General features: G+C 40.5%; 1 protein-coding gene across 1 annotated transcript in view; it reads left to right on the top strand.

Annotated features, from left to right (window-relative positions):
* The window catches only part of DMGDH (dimethylglycine dehydrogenase), a 120,965-nt gene that overhangs the window by 11,472 nt on the left and 89,930 nt on the right, over positions 1-19,563 (top strand). The window lies entirely within an intron of this gene.

Below are 19,563 nucleotides of genomic sequence, written 5' to 3'. Positions count from 1 at the left end.
TCCACCTCAGCCTCCCAAAGTGCTGGGATTATAGGCGTGAGCCACCGCACCCGGCAGGAAGTGAGTTCTGTAATAAACTGTCCTTGGGAGGCTGCCTATGTTCTCTGATCTCTACTGGAGTCAACCAGATGAGGGAGGTCATAAGACTGAAGTCCATGGCTGTGTACAAAGATGTTGGGGGTTAAAAATAAATCTCAAAGAAGAAGAGGAGACTTAGAGTTGGAGATCCACCCCCTTCATTTTACAACCTCAAAAGAGACTCGGTTATTGTTCTGTTTCCGACCAGTGCTTTGTTCTATTTAAAATTCTATTTATTCACTCAATAAACATTTAGGTACCATTAATACAATGTTTTAAACCCTATGCTTGGTGCTGGAGGTAAAGGATATCGTCTCCCTTTTTTTTTTTCTCCCAAGGAGGAGATAGAAACCATCTCAAATAAGTGCTAAAATGTTTCTTTTACCAATATGTAAATGGAAAAATGTCAGGACTTTTCATTTCCCACTAAATTGGGATCTCCTTTAAATGAAACTGACTTTTCACAGGCCTTTTTAGACTAAATATGTTTCATTTAGCCTTAAACCGTTGCAGATATTTTAACACTGTGCTTAATGATGTTTTATATTTTAACATGATGTTTAATGATGTTTTAACACTGTGTTTAATGGTGGTTTTACATTTTAACTCTGTACAGAACAGTGTTTGCAAACTGCTGATGTGGAAATGGAGCCAACTTCTGTGTTTCCTTTGGCAAGGCCAGTGTTTTTAAAAAATTGAATGTAAATTCCTTTATGTGGTGCTTCCACCCTTCCCATTTGCTGGCTGTACCGCACCCAGCTGCCCTGCACTCTTCTGGTTCACATATTTACCTTACCTTAAAGGCATTTGGGCTTTCAACTTCTGCTGTAAATAGAAGGTGTATTTGGGGTTATAAAAAACATGTTCCCCCAAGTAGCCCCCAAACCGAAGATTTCATTTGCCTTACATTTTCCTACTGCCACTAACCCCTGTTATTTTTTGTTGTCAGAATGATGATACTAAAAGGTTGATGGGGTGGATTTGCCTTCTAAAACTCTCTTCTCCAGGTGCACAGGCTTTCCTCAGTTTACCTGTCCTGTCCAGTACCTTATCTATTGCAGTGGCCACACACATGCATTTGTCCCAACACACTCATGCATGGTCAACCACACTGCACAATTACACCCCTTTAAAGGGTCTTAGTGTCTTCATATGGAAAATTAGAAGTTGAAGCTGGGTGACTTTTCAGATTTGTCTTTGCATTTGGCTTGGCATAAACTTAGAGCACAAAACAGCCTCTTCCCAGGGTGCTTTCATTGCCTTTCCCTTGCAGTCAGCAAGCCCTTCCTGAGCCCGGCTCTGATGGTGCCTGTGGCTCCTGCTGGTGCCTCCAACTTCTGCCCATGCTTGAGTTTTTGCCTTTAATTTCCTAGTTCTTAGAGAAACAGCTGAGCTTTTTGTTTTTGCTTGATGGCTCAGGGCTTCCTTCCACCACAGGTGAAAATGCTTCCCTCAGGGCTTGCGGATTAGCCAGCGTGTCCAGCATCTCCAGCATCTCCTAGCTTTCCACAGAGGAGTCCTCCAGCTGACATTCCCGTTCATTCTGGACACCCCCAGTTTCCCAGAACTAGCCTCCCAGCATGGTAATTGCATCCTGAGTTCCCTTTCTAGCTCTGAAATTTCCTCTCTTCTGCTTTTTCTCGAATGCTTTCTAACAGGATGATTAGCCTGTCACATGCCCTTTTGTGGCTTTTTTTTTTTTTTTTTTTTTTAAAGCAGATAACTATAACTTTATGAGCACTTCCTATGTGGAGTTAGCTGTGCTAAGTGCTTTGTAAGCATTATATAATCCTCACAATAGCCCTGTGAGGTAGGGATTTCACCAGCCCGATTTTACTGATGACAGTGCTGAGGCCCACAGAGGCCAAATGAGAACTTTCCCAAGATCATGTCAATAGTAAGCACAGAGCTGAGAGAGGACATTAGCTGGGCCGAATGAAGCCAGAGATCACACTCGTTAGAGTTACTCTATGCTTTCTTTTCAGTAGATTGTTTTTCTCAAAATCTCCCCAAACTCTTTATAATCTCATCCGACTCATGGCCATTCCCAGTCACCTGGACCAACCCAGAGGTCCCTTCTCCTGGTCAGAATAGTTCCGATTCACTGGACATACAGTTAGTGACTGACAGAAAACAGTCTGTCCTGTCCAGGCTGCCCCACCGAATACCCCATGACTTTTGCACTGTGTGTAACCCTTGGGTTGCCTAGTCATTCTGAAACGTTGTTGTTTTAGATAGGCATTGGAAAACAGAAGCACTAAGTTCTTGAAATAGCCATTCAAATCTTCATTTCTGTCACCTTTGTGAGCTGCTAATAGAAGTCTTAGTTCATCTTTCTCTGTTTTAATAGGAAAGGGTTGGAGTGGATGCTATAGATCCCCTTTTTCCCGGGGGTCTGGTACATGATGTTTAAGTGGTCCATCAGCTCCAGTAGGTAGGTAGCTCCTGATCTGGGGGGTCATACCCCAGGGACAGCCCTGTGACTTGGTCTCAACCCTGCAGAAGAAAGAAATACACAGCAGCCTGGTGGGTGTGTGGTGTGCGAAGGAAGAGATGGCAACAGAAAGATCAATAGCAACTCAGGGGATAGCTGGTTATAGTGGGATGAGATGTGGATTCTAACCCAGGGGAACTTAGACACCAGCACCACACTGAGGAGCTTAAATATGATGGGAAATTCACTGCCAGGTTGGAATCCAAGACTCCCCCTAACCCCCGCCACCGCTTTTTTTCTCACACAAAACATGCTGTTTTCTCATTTCCACTTCCTGATGGTTTGCACATAACTGTACTAGTCAGCTGCATCTGAAGAGGATTTAGTGAGGGCTTTAGCTGGTGCTGATGCTGGAAATCTTTGCCCATGTAAAGCGTTTTTTTGGGGTAAACTAGTACATGACTTTAGTCTACTTTAAGATTATTATCAGTTCATGGCCCCCTGTTGACTTAGAAAAGTAGTGACACATTTCTGACTAGCAAAATGGTCATCACTCAACAGCTTCTGAACTTTAAGAATAGAGGAACATATATTTATTTTTTCAAGTTAATACATGCATATAATAAGAATCCCCAAATATTAAAAAAGGATATACATAAAAGTAGGGTTCTCTTTAACTTGCATTTTCCCAGTTTCAACTTATTTGATATTTGTAACCTATCCAGCTTAAAGAATTTTTGAAAGAAGTTAGAATTTCCAAAACCAGCTTCCAGTGATATCCTACACACCTACCAGAATAACTAAAAATATATGAAACTTGGGGGGAGAATGGGGAGAAACTGAACTCTCATTACTGCTGATAGCAGTGTAAATTGGTACAATCGTTTAGAAAAAAAATGTTTGGCAGCATCTATGAGAGTTTCACATATCTGTATCAAATGATTCCACTCCTGGGGGGATAATGTATGCAAATGTTCCCCCTGAAAGACACGCATAAGAATGTTCAAAGTGGCTCATTCATAGATGGCCAAGACTGGGACCTATGCAAATAGCCATCAGTAATAGAATAGATAACTAAGTTGTGGCATATTCACACAATGGAATGCTATATGCAATGAGAATGAATGACTTAAAACTACAATATGGATGAATCTCACAAACGTAGTATTCACTAAAAGAAGCCAGACACAAAAGGGCAATACTGTAAAGTTACATTTGTATGAGGTAAAAAGCAGGCAGTACAAAGCTATGCTCTCTGAAGTCTTAATATTGATTATCCCAGGGAAGTGGAGAGTGAAAAGAAGGAAATGAGGTACTGGTAATGTTCTATTTCTTGATCTTACTGCTGTGTACATGACAGTGTTCAGTTTATGAACATTCATCAAGCTGTACATTTGCGACTTGTATACTTTTTTGTATGTATGTTATACCCCAATACAAATTTAAAAGTAAAAATACAAATGATATGAAACAGCTTCTTGGCATTTTTTGAATTCCAGGAAAGGCCCAATTAAATTAAATAAAACAAAAAAACTAACACAAACCAGTCTAGATTTTGAATACAGTCATTTCACTTGTGGTAAGCAATTATTTAGGTAGGCAGTGTTAATTCCAATAGTTTCTTTATTATAAAGGTAATCCATTTTGGAAAATAAATTCAGATATGTATGAATAAATTCAGATATATCTATATAACCCAATGTTTAAAAGGTCATTAATTGTTAATGAGATGAACTATACAATCATGATCTAGAATAAACAATAAAAAGGAAAAATTAAAACACTATTTTGTATTGCCAGTTTCATTTTATTTTTAAGTGGCTGTTAGAGGAGCATTGCATAATGTGTACAAGATTCATGTTTAAAAAGTTGATCTCATTTTAATTAATTTTAATTAACTAAGTAAAATCAGTAAGACAGTCATGTGGCTCAAAATTTAAAAGTTAAAAAAGGGTGTCCTGTCCCTCAAGCATCCAGCTCTCCCAGTCAACCAAGTTTCAGTTCTTTCATGTTCAGTCAGAAATGTATGTACAAGAAATATGTATAAACACTCTGCCCCCATTGAACCAAGTGGTAGTACATTAAAAACACTGTCTCCATTTTTTTTTTTTTTTAAGAGGCAGTGTTCAGATTTCTCACTCAGGTTGCAGTGCAGTGGTGCAATCATAGCTCACTGCAGCCTCAAACTCCTGGGCTCAAACAATCCTCCTGCCTCAGCCTTCCAAGTAGCTATGATTATAGGTGTGTACCACTGCATCTGGCTTTTTTTTTTTTTTTTTTTTTTCCTGTAGAGACGGCGTCTCCCTACATTGCCCAGGGTGGACTGGAATTCCTGGCCTTATATAATCCTCCTGCCTTGGCCTCTCAAAGTACTGGGATTACAAGTGTGAGCCACTGCACCTTGTCCCATATTTTTTTTGTTTTTTGGAGTCAGAGTTTGGCTCTGTTACCCAGGCTGGAGTGCAGTGACGTGATCTCAGCTCACAGCAGCCTTGACATCCTGGGTTCAAGTGATCCTCCCACCTCAACCTCATGAGTAGCTAAGACTACAGGTGCACACCACCATGCCCAGCTAATTTTTGTATTTTCTTAGAGACGGGGTCTCCCAATGTCCTGCCCAGGCTGGTCTTGAACTTTTGGGCTCAAGCGATCTGCCTACCTTGGCCTCCCAAAGTGCCGGGATTACAGATCTATACTGATATATTGTATAGATATACCAGGATTTATTTGACCTGTTCTTACTGATGGACAGTAACTTTATTTTCATGTTTTGCTACTTCAAAAAAAGCCAGAATGAATAACTTTTCACATACATTATTTCATATATTTGCATAAATGTCTGTCTAGTAAATCTGGAAGACAACATTTTATTATCAGACATTCATTTGCTTCCTCTACTTCATTATTTTTGTTTAGAACTTAGGACAATCAAAATTGAGTTTTAGGCCGGGCGCAGTGGCTCACGCCTGTAATCCCAGCACTTTGGGAGGCCAAGGCAGGTGGATCACCTGAGGTCAGGAGTTTAAGACCAGCCTGGCCAATGTATAGTGAAACCTCATCTCTACTAAAAATATAAAAATTAGCTGGGCATAGTGGTGCAAGCCTGTAGTCCCAGCTACTTGGGAAGCTGAGGCAAGCGAATCACTTGAACCTGGGAGGTGGAGGTGGCAGTGAGCCAAGATTGTGCCACTACACTCCAGCCTAGGGGACAGAGCAAGATTCCATCTCAAAAAAAAAAAAAAAGAAAAAGAAAAAGAAAGAAAATGTGAGCTTTAGAGTTACAAGTTATAAGTTTTTCAGGTGGAAGAGATTGATTCATTCATTCATTTACTCCTTCAACAAATATAGAATTACAGAGAAAAGGGAACGCTTACACACTGCTGGTGAGAATGTAAATTAGTTCAGCCACTGTGGAAAGCACTTGGCGATTTCTCAACTCAAAGCACAACTACCATTTGACCCAGTAATCCCATTATTGGGTGTATATCCAAAGGAATATACATCATTCTACCATAAAGATGCATTCATATGTTCATCGCAGCACTATTCTCAATACAAAGACATAGAATCAACCTAAATGCCCGTCAATGGTAGAGTGGATAAAGAAAATGTGGTACATATGAGATCATGTCCTTTGCAGCAACATGGACGGAGCTGAAAGCCATTACCCTAAGTGAAATAACACAGGAACAGAAAATCAAACACCTCATGTTCTCACTTACAAAAGGGAGCTAAACCTTGAGTACAAATGGACACAAAGAAGAGAACAATAGACACCCGGGGCATACTTGAGGGTAGAGGGTAGGAGGAGGAAGAGGATCAGAAAAACTACCTATCAGGTACCATTCTTATTACCTGGGTGATGAAACAATCTGTACACCAAAACCCCGAGACACAAAATTTACCAATATAACAAAATTGCATATGTACCCCTGAACCAAAAATTTAAAAAAAGAAAACAAATATTTATTGAGCCCTACTTTATGTAGGATACTGTTCTCTGTAGTGAACAGAAACGATAAGATTTTCTGCTATCTGGTGTTTACATTCTGGTGTGTGTGGGGAGGAAGGGAGAGGAGAGCAGAGCAGACAATACAAAATAAATAAGTCAATGATAGTCATGTGCTGCTTAAGGATGTTTTACTAGTCCCATAAGATTATAATGGAGTTGAAAAATTCCTATTACCTAGTGATGTCTTAGAGTCTGTAACACCAAAGTGCAGCATCTTACTCGAGTGTTTGTGATGATGCTGGTGTAAATAAACCTATTGCAATGTCAGTTTTACAAAAGTATAGCACAAACAATTATGTACGGTACATCATACTTTCTTTTTCTTTTTCTTTTTTTTTTTTTTGAGATGGAGTCTCGCTCTGTCACCTAGGCTGGAGTGCAGTGGCCGGATCTCAGCTCACTGCAAGCTCTGCCTCCCGAGCTCACGCCATTCTCCTGCCTCAGCCTCCCGAGTAGCTGGGACTATAGGCGTCCGCCACCATGCCCAGATAATTTTTTGCGTTTTTAGTAGAGACGGGGTTTCACCATGTTAGCCAGGATGGTCTCGATCTCCTGACCTCGTGAGTCACCCACCTCAGCCTCCCAAAGTGTTGGGATTACAGGTGTGAGCCACTGCGCCCGGCCATTTTTTTTTTTTTTTTTTTAATCGAGATAGAGTCTAGCTCTGTCACCTAGGCCGAAGTGCAGTGGCGTGATCTTGGCTCACTGCAACCTCTCCTGCCCGGGTTCAAGTGATTCTTGTGCCTCAGCCTCCCTAGTAGCTGGGATTATAGATGTGTACCACCAAGACTGGCTAATTTTTTTGTATTTTTAGTAGAGACGGGGTTTTGTCATGTTGGCCAGGCTGGTCTCGAACTCCTGACCTCAGGTGATCCACCCGCTTCAGCCTCCCAAACATAATACTTGATAATGATCATAAGGGACTTCATTACTGATTTGAGTATTTAAGATACTATACTTTTAATCACTATTTTATGTGTACTTCTCCTACTACATTGTTATCATGGGAGGAGACAGCTCCATGTGTGTTATTGCCCCTAAAGACCTACCCGTGGGACAAGATGTGGAGGTTGAAGATAGTAATATTGATGATTCTGACCATGTGTAGGCCTAGGCTACTGTGTGTTTGATTCTTAATTTTTATTAAAAAGTTTAAAAGAAAAAAATAAATTTAAAAGTAGAAAAAAGCTCATAGAATAAGGATATAAGGAAAATAATTTTGTACAGCTGCACAATGTGTGTTTTGAGCAGTGTCATTACAAATGAGAAAAAGTTTTTTAAAGTTTTTAGTTAAATAGCTACAAAGAAGAAAGTTTTGAAATAAATTTAGCCTAAGTGTACAGTGTTTATAAAGTCTATGGGAGTGTACAGTAATGTCCTAGGCCTTCACATTCACTCATCATTCACTCACTGAGTCACCCAGAGCAGCTTCCAGTCCTGCAAGCTCCAGTCATGGTAAGTGTCCTACACAGGCGTACCATTTTTTAATTTTTTTTTTTTTTTTTTTTTTTGAGACGGAGTCTCGCTCTGTCGCCCAGGCTGGAGTGCAATGGCATGATCTCCACCTCCCAGGTTCAAGTGATTCTCCTGCCTCAGCCTCCGGAGTAGCTGGGATTACAGGCATGCACCACCATGCCCGGCTAATTTTTTGTATTTTTTAGTAGAGACGGGGTTTCTCCATGTTGGGAAGGCTGGTCTCAAACTCCCGACCTCAGATGATTCGCCCACCTTGGCCTCCCAAAGTGTTGGGATTACGGGCGTGAACCACTGCGCCAGGCCCATTTTTTATCTTTTTAACAATATTTTTATTGTATCTTTTCTATGTTTAGATACACAAATACCATTGTGTTACAATTGCCTCCAGTATTCTGTACAGTAATACACTGTACAGGTTTGTAGCCTAGGAGCAATAGGCTAGACCACATAGCCTGGGTATGTGACAGGCTGCACTATCTAGGTTTCTGTAGGTACATGCTATGAAATTTGCACAACAACAAAATTGTCAAATGATGTTTTATCAAAACATATTCCTGTCATTAAGCATGGGTCCAGCCTCCAGAACCATGAGAAATAGATCTCTGTTCTTTATATATTACCAGTCTCAGGTATTTTGTTACAGCAGCACAAAAATGGACTAAGATATCTGGATACTTCATACAAGTGAAATCAGTATTTATTCTTTTTATGATTGACTTATTTAACTTAGCATAATGTCTTCATGGTTCATCCATGTTACAGCATATGTCAGAATTTCCTTCCTTCTTAAGACTGAATAATATTTCATTGTATGTATATACCACATTTTGTTTGTCCACCTATTGATGGACACTTGGGTTGTTTTCATTTTTTATCTATTGTGAATAATGCTGCTATGAACATGGGTGTACAGATATCTGTCTGATTCCCTGCTTTCAATTCCTTTGTGTATACACCCAGAAGTGGAATTGCAGGATCATAAGGTAATGCTATTTTTAATTTTATAAGGAATCTTCTTACTGTTTTTCAAAGCAGTTGCACCATTTTATATTCCCACCAATGGTGCACAAAGTTTCCAATTTTTCCATATCCCTTCCAATACTTGTTATTTTCTGATTTTTAAAAAATAGTGTATATCCTAACAGGTGTGAGTGGATAGCTCATTGTGCTTTTGATTTGCATTACCCTAATGATTAGTGATGTTGAGCATCTTTTCATATACTTTTTGGCCATTTATCTTCTTTGGAGAAATATTTATTCAAGTCCTTTGCCCATTTTTGAATCTGGTTGTTGGTGTTTAGTTGTTGAGTTGTAGGTGCTCTTCATATATTCTGAATATTAATCCCCAATCATATATATGATTTGTAAATATTTTCCCCTGTTCTTTTGACTCTTTTGTTTGTTCTTTAGATGTTGGAGCTTAGAGCGTGACTTGTCAAGATCATAAATATCTTTATTGGGGTCACTTGAATTTGAACAAGGGTCTCCCTACTCCTTACCTAATCTTTTTTACTATGTGACCTACCTCCTTAACATTTGGTCATATCAACCGACATAAAAAGTAGTTTGACCTATGGCAATTGCTATTATATAGGTAAAGTATCAACTAACATTTTAGCTTGTCCTTTGGATGACCCAGGCCCTTGCTGCTATTGCCTCTTCATCTCCTTGCCCACCATCCAGTGTGGTGCTGCAAATGCAGAGATGGGACTCAACTGGGTGCTTTAGTTACCTTAATTAATTAGTTAATTAATTGAATTTATTTTATCCATTATATCCTCCTTAAAATTTTCTGTTCTGCTCTTTAAAATGTTTTAAGAATCAGGCTGGGCATGGTGGCTCACGCCTGTAATCCGAGCACTTTGGGAGTCCGAGGTGGGTGGATCACCTGAGGTCAAGAGTTTGAGACCAGCTTGGCCAACATGATGAAACCTCATCTCTACTACTTGGGAGGCTGAGGCAGGAGAATCTCTTGAACCCGGGAGGCGGAGGTTGCTGTGAGCTGAGATGACGCCATTGCACTCCAGCCTGAGCAACAAGAGCAAAACTCCATCTCGGAAAAAAAATTAAAAAAATAAAAATAAAATAAAATGTTTTAAGAATCAGACCATGGTTTCCAAAGGCTATTTATTTATTTATTTTTGAGATAGGGTCTTGCTCTGCCACCCAGGCTGGAGTGCAGTGGTGCAATCATGGCTTCCTGCAACCTCAAACTCCTGGGCTCAAGCAATTCTCCCACCTCAGCCCCTGCTCTCTAAGTAGCTGGGATTATAGGTGTACACCACCATGCCCAGCTAACTTTTATATTTTTTGTAGAGCCAAAGGCTGTTTGTTTACTTTAATAACTTTTCACTGCTTTACAATGACAGCTGATAGGTTTTTCTACCACATTTTAAAGAAGAGACTCTCTTTTCCTAGATGGTTACAGGCCCTTCAGTGAGGACGTCAAGCTTCCATGCCTCAAATTAATCCTATAGCACCAATGCTCATCATTGCAGGCTGCTGCCTAGTATAGTGCTTGGCACAAAGTAGGCCCCCAATAAATATTTGTCAAATGAATGCCATGATACCACAAGAAGGGGAGAGCATTTGTAGGGAAAGTGGGGCCCAAACATTTGATTTAGAAGAGAGGAAGGAGCAGTATTTTACATTATGGCCCCAGTGGAAATTGGTTTTATTTCTCTCATTCATCATGTTTGTCTCATTCTTCAAGTTTGATGCTTCAGGATACAGCACAACTGGAGGCAGAAATAAATCTCTCCAGAACGCAGCCAGCCCAAGTAGCCTTTCTAGTTAGATGGTGGAGGGAGCAAAAACTTGGATCCTTGAGACCAAAGCATCCTGCTTTGGGATGGTATTGGGGGAGGCCCTGCCAAAGGATTCTTAAAAAAACAATGAAACTATTTTGCCTTTCAACATGATTTCTTTTTCAACCATGACCTTGAGTAAATCATTGAACTCTCCTGAGCCTCTGTTTCCTCACATCCACAATAGGGGAGCAATGAGGAAAGCAGGGAGCCTCCCTAAGCCAAGTCACTTGTTCAAGGCACCCAGATAGAAGCGGCAGGGCTGAGATCCGAGCTCAGGCAGTCTGGCCCACATCCTTAACACACCTCTATGGCTGTACATTCAGGTCACTGTGAGAGTTTCAATTTAGTTAACACTATTCATATTCTTCATGTTTGAAACTGCTTCCCTCTCATTGTAAAATGGAAATGGAAAGTCAACAGTTGCAATCGAAGCAGGAAAGACTAAAGGCTCCTATCCTTTTTTTTTTTTTGAGAAGATAAAACCAGCCAGGCGTGGTGGCTCATGCCTGTAGTCCCAGCACTCTGGAGGCCTAGGCGGGTGGATCACGAGGCCAGGAGGTCCAGACCAGCCTGGCCAACATGGTGAAACCCCATCTGTACTAAAAATACAAAAATTAGCCGGGTGTGGTGGCATATGCCTGTAGTCCCAGCTACTCAGGAGGCTGAGGCAGAAGAATCGCTTGAACCTGGGAGGCAGAGGTTGCAGTGAGCCCAGATTGCACCACTGCACTCTGGGTGACAAGAGTGACAAGAGTGAAACTCCATCTAAAAAAAAAAAAAAAGAAAAAAGAAAGAAAAAAACTGAGCACACAAAGCAGACCATTCCTCAATTTCTCTCATCAGGAAAAGATATTCTCCTTGGGCTCTAAAATGCTATATATCTATTTTAGTATTTTATTTGAAAGAAAATTTGGAAAAATAAATTTAGCAGGTCTAATAGTTAAATGTAAATACTCTATTTTAAATCAAATCCTCACTATCATTAAAATTTCTGGAAAACTTAAATGGATTCCCCTCTCCCATTTATTTTTTTACTTCAATGATCTCTAACTTGTAGTCTTGCTTATGAACCCATATATGTACTAGATATGATATACATCTCATACATAGGATTACATTCTAATGTAATAAACTTATACAAGTATTTCTAGTCAAAATATGATGATAAGACATAAGCCCTGTCTCTGAAAGCCCACATGTATTGCAAAGCTGAGCATCTATTCTTGGGTGACTTAATAGTTGTAAGAATGCTAAACATTAATGAGCAGTCACTCTGCTCCAGGCACGTGGGTTAACTCACCGAATCCTCCCTATGGCCCCAAGAGTAGGTAGAGCTATAATTCCTACAGATGAAGACAGCAAGGAGCTTCCCCAAGCCAAGTCACTTGTTCAAGGCACCTAGCTAGAGGTAGCAGGGCTGAGATCCGAACTCAGGCAGTCTGGCCCACATTCCTAACACCCCCCCATGGCTGTACATTAGTGTTACAGTAAGAGTTTCAATTTAGTTAACACCATTTATATTCTTCATGTTTGAAACTGCTTCCCTCTTATTGTAAAATGGAAAGTCAACAGTTGTAATTGAAGCAGGAGAGAATAAAGACTCCTACCCTGATTTTTCAGAAAAGATAAAACTGAGACCACAAAACAGACCATAACTGTTTTCTCAATTTCCTTTCGAACAACTGAGTGGGACTAGGACTTTCGAAAGGATTATTTAAATGCCTAACTTCCTTGTCTCTCTGCTCTTACCTCTTTGTGGCTTATTCTTAACACAACAGCCAAAGTAAGCCTGTTCTTTCCCTGTTGAAAACCTTCCAGTATCCTCTCATGTTGCTCAGAGTAAAAGCCAAAAATCCTTGCTAAGACTCACAAGTCCTCACATAATCTGACTCCTGGTATTTCTCAGATCTCATCTCCCATTGCCCTCCCCTCCTCTCACTGTGTCCCCAGCAACTGTGGCTTCTTGGCTGTTCCTGGAACATGACAGGGAAGCTCCTACCTGAGGCTTGGACTTTCTGGACTGTTCTTCCCCAAGATATCCATGCAGCTATTGTCCTTATCTGCTCCAGGTCTTTTCTTGAAAGTAACCTTTCTAGTAAAGGCTTTCTGGCATCTCCCTGGCTAAAATTTCAATCCCGCCTCACTGATGTAGGCTCTAGGATGACCAACATTGGCCCAGGACAGAAGGGGTTCCCAGGACACAGGACTTTCAGTGCCAAACCTGGGTTAGTCTTGGGGCAAACTAGGACAGTTGTTTACCCTATGTAGTCCCAGCATCTAAAACCGTGACTGTCTCATAACAGCCTTAACATATATTAGTTGAATTGAATGAATGAATGAATGAATTGAATGAATGAATGAGCAAGTAGGTAAGAAAAAATAGTACTTTTGGAGGCGAGTGTAAGATGGTATTTATTGCCTCTAAAATCAGAACATATAGGTGTATGTGTCCATTAGGGCAAGTTGTAAGGTTTCTTCATCATGGAAAGAGACCCAACTTCTATGAATGGGGGATCAACCTTTCTTTATCTTCCTATCAGAAAAGTATGCTTTATCAATTTTGCTGTTAATGAAAGTGGTTTGAAATAGTGTATCCCACAATCATGTTTTAGTTAAACAGTTAAAATGCTTGTGTTGGTTTTACTTTTTTAAGGCTTTAAAATGGTTCCCATATTTTAATTTTAATTTTTTTTTTTTTTTGAGACAGAGTCTCACTCTGTTATCCAGGCTGGAGTGCAGTGGCACAATCTTGGCTCACTGCAGCCTCCACCTCTTGGGCTCAAGCGATCTTCCCACCTAAGCCTCTCGAGTACCTGGGACCACAGGCACATGCCACCACACTCAGCTAATTTTTCATACTTTTGGTGGAGATAAGATTTTGCCAAGCTGGTCTCGAACTCCTGAGCTCAAGTGATCCACACACTTCGGCCTCCCAAAGTGCTAGGATTACAGGCATGAGCCACCATGCCCAGTCAATGATGCATTTTTGAATGTGCACTTTTTTCCATTGCTAATGACCCTGAGTCCTAACTCTCTTCTCTCTCCTAAATGCTTCCTCATCTACTCCAGTCTGGGCCTTCTCGGAGTTGTCCCCTGAGCCATTCTGTTTGCACAGCCTGCCATTTCACTTTCTGATGCCCCCCATTTCCTCCTTCCAGTCTCTTCAACTTAAACTAGCACAATCTGATGCTGGTCTGTCCTAAACCATGTTCATATTCTTCAAAATACTTTTGACAAGAGGATTCAGCAAGACAACATAAGACAGTGGCTTATTCATCTTACATCCTTTGACCCTAGCATGGTTTGTACATTCATTTACTCATTCATGCATTCCACAATTTTTTTTTTTTTGAGTTCTATAATGTGCCGGGTGCTGAGACTACAACAATCAACAAGATGTTTTCACTGTACTGTTGAGTAGGGAACAGACAAGTAAACAGGAATGATCAAGGGAGTATTAAAACTACATTTAACTGGCTGGGCATGGTGGCTCAACCCTTTGGGAGGCCTGTAATCCCAACCCTTTGGGAGGCCAAGGCAGGTGGATCACTTGAGCTCATGAGTTCAAGACTAGCCTGGCCAACATGGTAAAACCCATCCTACGAAAAATACAAAAATTAACTGGATGTGGTGGCAGGCGTCTGTAGTCCCAGCTACTCAGGGGGCTGAGGCAGAAGAATCACCTGAACCCAGGAGGTGGAGGCTGCAGTGAGCTGAGATCGTGCCACTGCACTCCAGTCTGAGCAACAAAGTGAGTCTCCATCTCAAAACAAAAACAAACAAAAAGCCAAAACAAACAAGCAAAAACTACATTGAACTTATTCATGATAAATATAGGGTACTATGGAACATGTAAGAGTGACTATCGTAGTCAAGCACTAAATAAATATTATTTGAACAGTGAATGAATGAGTGATTGAATGAGTGAATCAACGAAAGAATGGTTGAACATGATTAGTTATGAAAGCACAGAACGCTCAAGGTGAGTAGTCACCACCAGATGAAAAGATTCTCCTCCAACTTCACTATTTTGAAAGGCTGGCTCATCTGCACCGATATCATGGAAAATACGACTTTTATTTCTCTTTCTCTCCTATTCCCACCTCTGTGCTCCAAATAAATAATGAAATGTGACTGCCAGAGTGCCAGCAATCGCACCACTAGCATGCCCCATCTACTTTTCTCAAAATCCTTTCCTAAAACAACCCTGATGTGAGGCAAAATAGCACCCTTCTGCAACTCTTTTCAACATTTTCATTACTGATTAAACAAAATATGTGCTCACCTTCAAGGCAGCTGACTGTACAGCCAAAGTGAGTTGCTTAACTTTGCTTACAATTTTGCATAAAGTATCAAATCATGGCCGTGACCATTGCAAAGCAGGAATTGTTTTTCCAGCTGACCCTCGCCCCTAGTTTCAATGAATCTCTTCGATCCCTTTCAGGTGGTTTCCATGCCAGCTATTTGCTGGTCTGCATTGCTGAGTCTATGCACAGCAGGGTTTATCAGAGGGCCATCTGCTTTTCTTGATAACTCCAGTACAGCAAACATCTGCTGTAGAACTGGAAAGAGCTAGTTCAAGCCAGTTTTTCTTAATTGCACTGTTTTCTTTTTGGCAGACAATTACCTTCTCCTTAAGTTGCCCCTACCGAATCAAAACCTGTGGAAATCTTGCCTTTTAAAAAGGCCTTCTTTTTATATTCTAAAATATTTAACGTAAATTATAAATAGTAATCAACATTTAGTATGCATTTTTTAAAAATTGTATTATTTCCAAAAATTAAGAACATTTTTCTGCATTGCCAAAATTAACCTGATTCCTTAATCAAATTTCCCCAATTGTTCCCAAAAGACCTCTTATAGCCAGTTTGTCTCAACCAGGACCATGCATTGCACTGGTTTGTCATATAAAGATGAGCAACTCCAGCACGCTGACCCGTGGAAGAGACTAGGCCAGCCGGCCTGGAGAATATAGGATTCAACTGATTGTGGTGTTTACCTTGTTCCTATATCCCTTGATTTCACTGAATTGGAAGTGAAATCTAAAGGCTTGATTAGATTACCCCAGAAACTTTTGGCTGGTGTACGTCATCGGTAATGTAGCATTTTCCATTCTGTATCACAACAGGAAATTCATGTTACCTGATTTTTCCCCTTGCAATCAAAAATCTTGACGTAGATTTTAAAACTAACTTATTTTGTAGAAAAAGTAATACCAAGCCGTATTAACAAACGTAGACACTAAAGAAGGGTGTCAGAAAAGGAAGTCTTCCTCCTACACCACACTTTCCATCACCACCAGTCTTTCTCCCCAGGAGGGAGATATTCCTCCCTAAAAAAATTCTATGTACAAGCAATGGGAGCATACTTTCATTTAACAATATATGGAGGAGATGCTTCCATGTTAGCACATATTGATCTAATGTATTCTTTGTAATGATGCCATGCTTTAACATCCTGTAGATGTTCCATAATTCATTTACTAATACATCATTGATGGATATTTAGGTGGTTTCCAGACATACACATTTGCATATATATGAACATAATTGCAGATTATATTCCTAGAAGTAAAATCGCTCATCCAAAGGCATGTGAATTCTAAATTTTGTAAATATGGACAAATTGCTTTCCAAATAGTTTGTACAAGATTACACTTCTACAAAAAGCGTATGTATGAGAAAGTCTTTTCCCCTGACCCTCATTGACATAAGATATTATCCACTTTTTGATCTTAGTTGATGATAGGTGAAAAAAAGGTATCTCATCACTTTGCTGTGCATTTACCTAATTTTGAATGTGTTTATCTTTTTCTATATTTAATGGATTAAGGTAATTATTTCCTAATTTATAGATTAAGGAAAGTATCCCTTAGTTTATCAAATGTACGCAAATATGTGCAGCAGGATATTAGTATTCAGATTGCTTCAATCTGTAAATGTATTATTCTGTTCCCCCCCACCCTTTTTTCCCAGCACTGGAAAGATATAAAGCAAATATTTCCCCACCTCTAATAAGGATGCCATTGAGAAAAGAGGACTTCATTTTCCTATTGCTTTTGGAGTGATGTCCTATTATAGTAATAGATGAAGAAGAAAAGAAAATTTTTCTGAAAACCTTACATAGCTGTGGGGATTGAAGGAGGTGGGGAGGAGGCTGTACAAAGTGCATGTGGGGGCACAGGAGCTGACAGTCAATCCCCAGAAGTTGCCCAACAAAGGAGAGGACCCACTTCTTGGAAAGGAGAGAGTCAAGTGGGACTGGCAGGTACCACATTACGGGATAACATATGAATGCTCAGAAGCTGTCCGAACTCTGTGTCAGTGCCTGCAGATCCAACAACCTGGCCCTCACATCATCTCCACAAGGTGCACTGCGCTTCCTGGGGCACCTGAGCCACAGCCCGAACTCTGTGTCAGTGCCTGCAGATCCAACAACCTGGCCCTCACACCATCTCCATGAGGTGCACTGCACTTCCTGGGGCACGTGAGCCACAGCCTCACATCCTACACCTGAAATAGTGACCATCAACACGGCTGATGGTGATGATGCTAGTGCTGACCCCAAGGCTTTGCTTGGTCCCAGCTGGGTACATTGCCCTCTCATAACACCTGTAAGCCCAAGAAAATGGAGTGGAGTGGGTTCTGAATGCCAGTCACATAGGTGAACCCCTCTCATAACATCTGCATGGGTTGGGGGAGGTTTGAACAAAAGCAACTCAAGACCCCTTTACTGGAAAAGTGGTTGCTGACCTCTGTTACATGCTTTTCCTATTTGCCTTTGCCTTTGTTTAGAGTATTTTTGTGTGAGTGTTCATACATTTAAAGTTTTTATATAGTCAAATTTATCCTTTTTTTTTTTTTTTTGAAACAAAGTCTTGCTCTGTCACCCAGGCTGGAGTGCAGTGGTGTGATCACAGCTCACTGCAGCTTCGACCTCCTGGGCTCAAGCCTCAGCCTCCTGAGTAGCTGAGACTACAGGCATGCACCACCATGCACAGCTAATTTTTGTATTTTTTGTAGAGACAGAGTTTTGCCATATTTCCCAGGCTGGTCTCAAACTCCTATACAGTTTAGCACTCCTAAAGTGTACAGTAACTAGATAAAAGCCTTCGTTTGTGCTGGTGCAGACCCAAGGAAGGGATTCGGCGTGGAAACAGCTCTCCCTCCTGATGTACCTTCTTCACTCTTGCTATTCTCATGATGTCCTGCACTGCCCTCTCCACAAAATCTATGAAACAAGCAGGAGATATTGTGTGAACAGTCCTCCCCTGGAATGTAGTGTTCAGGACTAGATACTAAAAATAAGCAGAGGCTTTGGTACCAGAGTGTTCCCAGAAGAGAGTCACCATGAGGATGAGGGGATTGGAAACCAAGTCAACATAACTATATTATACTACATAATGTGCAATGAATGCCTACTATACGACATGCACTGTTTCTAAGAAACTTATCTCATTTAATCCTCATAGCACCCCAATAAGGATGGTTCTATTTTACCCACATTTTACAGATGAGGGAATTAAGACATAAAGCTTGAGTAACTGTCTAATGTCACACAGGTAGTATTTGACAAAGCACATCTTAGCCTATGCCTTTTGGTTGAAGGAAATGAGGACAAGTAAGTACAGGAATGCCATACAGCTATCTTTAAATTTCAAAGAGTTACATGGAAGAAATCATAAATTTGCTCTATAGGTGCTCCAAGTCTACAGGTAAGGGCCATTAATAAGTAGATTTCTAGTTAATATATGGATAGCTTTCCAGAGAATGAAGTGTTTCTTAAAAAGGAGTAAGTGATCTCGAGAGGTAGTGAGGTACTATTTAAGGGGTCCAAACAGAGACTGGATGGTCCTGGGGAAGATGCTGGCAAGGATATTCAGGTATTTAATTGCTGGTTTGGATTAGTCACCCGTAAGGACCCCAAAGGCCTTGAGATGATGGTAAATGATTCACTTTCTAATTTCCAGCAGGGTGGGGTTGTGTATTATGGGGAACGTGGCTACATCAAATAAATTCCAGGTTGTCAACATTACAGAAACAATCATGGCAGGTTTGAAGAGTTAATTCATAATGAGGAAAGTTGATAAAAAATACTTTGAATCCAGCGACATAAAAATTTGGATAGATTTTTGACAAACAGCAGCAGCTGTGTGCATGACAGATGCCGTGTAGTGCAGTAGCTAAGGGCATGGATTCTAGAGCCAGCCCCAAGGGTTCAAATGCAAACTTACTAATTTCACATTTACTAATTGTGTGACCTCAGGCAAATTACCTAGCCTCATTAGACTTCAGTTTCCTTACCTGTAAACTACTGTGTTAAACACTATCTAATTTTGAATCCCTGTTGGGGGGTATATGTATATGAGGTCATATTTAGAACAAAGCCTGGGACATAGTGAGTAATAAATATTTGCTAGTATTATTCCAAAGAATGTTCATGACATTTTTGACATTCAAACACTACAAAAAGTAAATCACTTTTAATTTTATTGCCACAAATTGATAAATTGTTGTGAAAAAAGAGAAACTGGCACACATGAAATAAAACAAACATAAGAAAACATTAGACCAAAACAGATTTGAACTCTGTCTCCCAGGCTGGAGTGCAGTGGGGTGATCTCAGCTCACTGCAACCTCCACCTCCCAGGTTCAAGCAATTCTCATGCCTCAACCTCCAAGTAGCTGGGATTACAGGCATGCACCACCATGCCTGGATAATTTTTGTGTTTTATTTAGTAGAGGTGGAGTTTT

Source organism: Papio anubis, chromosome 5 (assembly GCF_008728515.1).
Source record: "Papio anubis isolate 15944 chromosome 5, Panubis1.0, whole genome shotgun sequence".
NCBI classification, from domain to species: Eukaryota; Metazoa; Chordata; class Mammalia; order Primates; family Cercopithecidae; genus Papio; species Papio anubis.
Note: the sequence above shows the minus strand (reverse complement) of the source record. Positions and strands in the feature narration are given on the sequence as shown.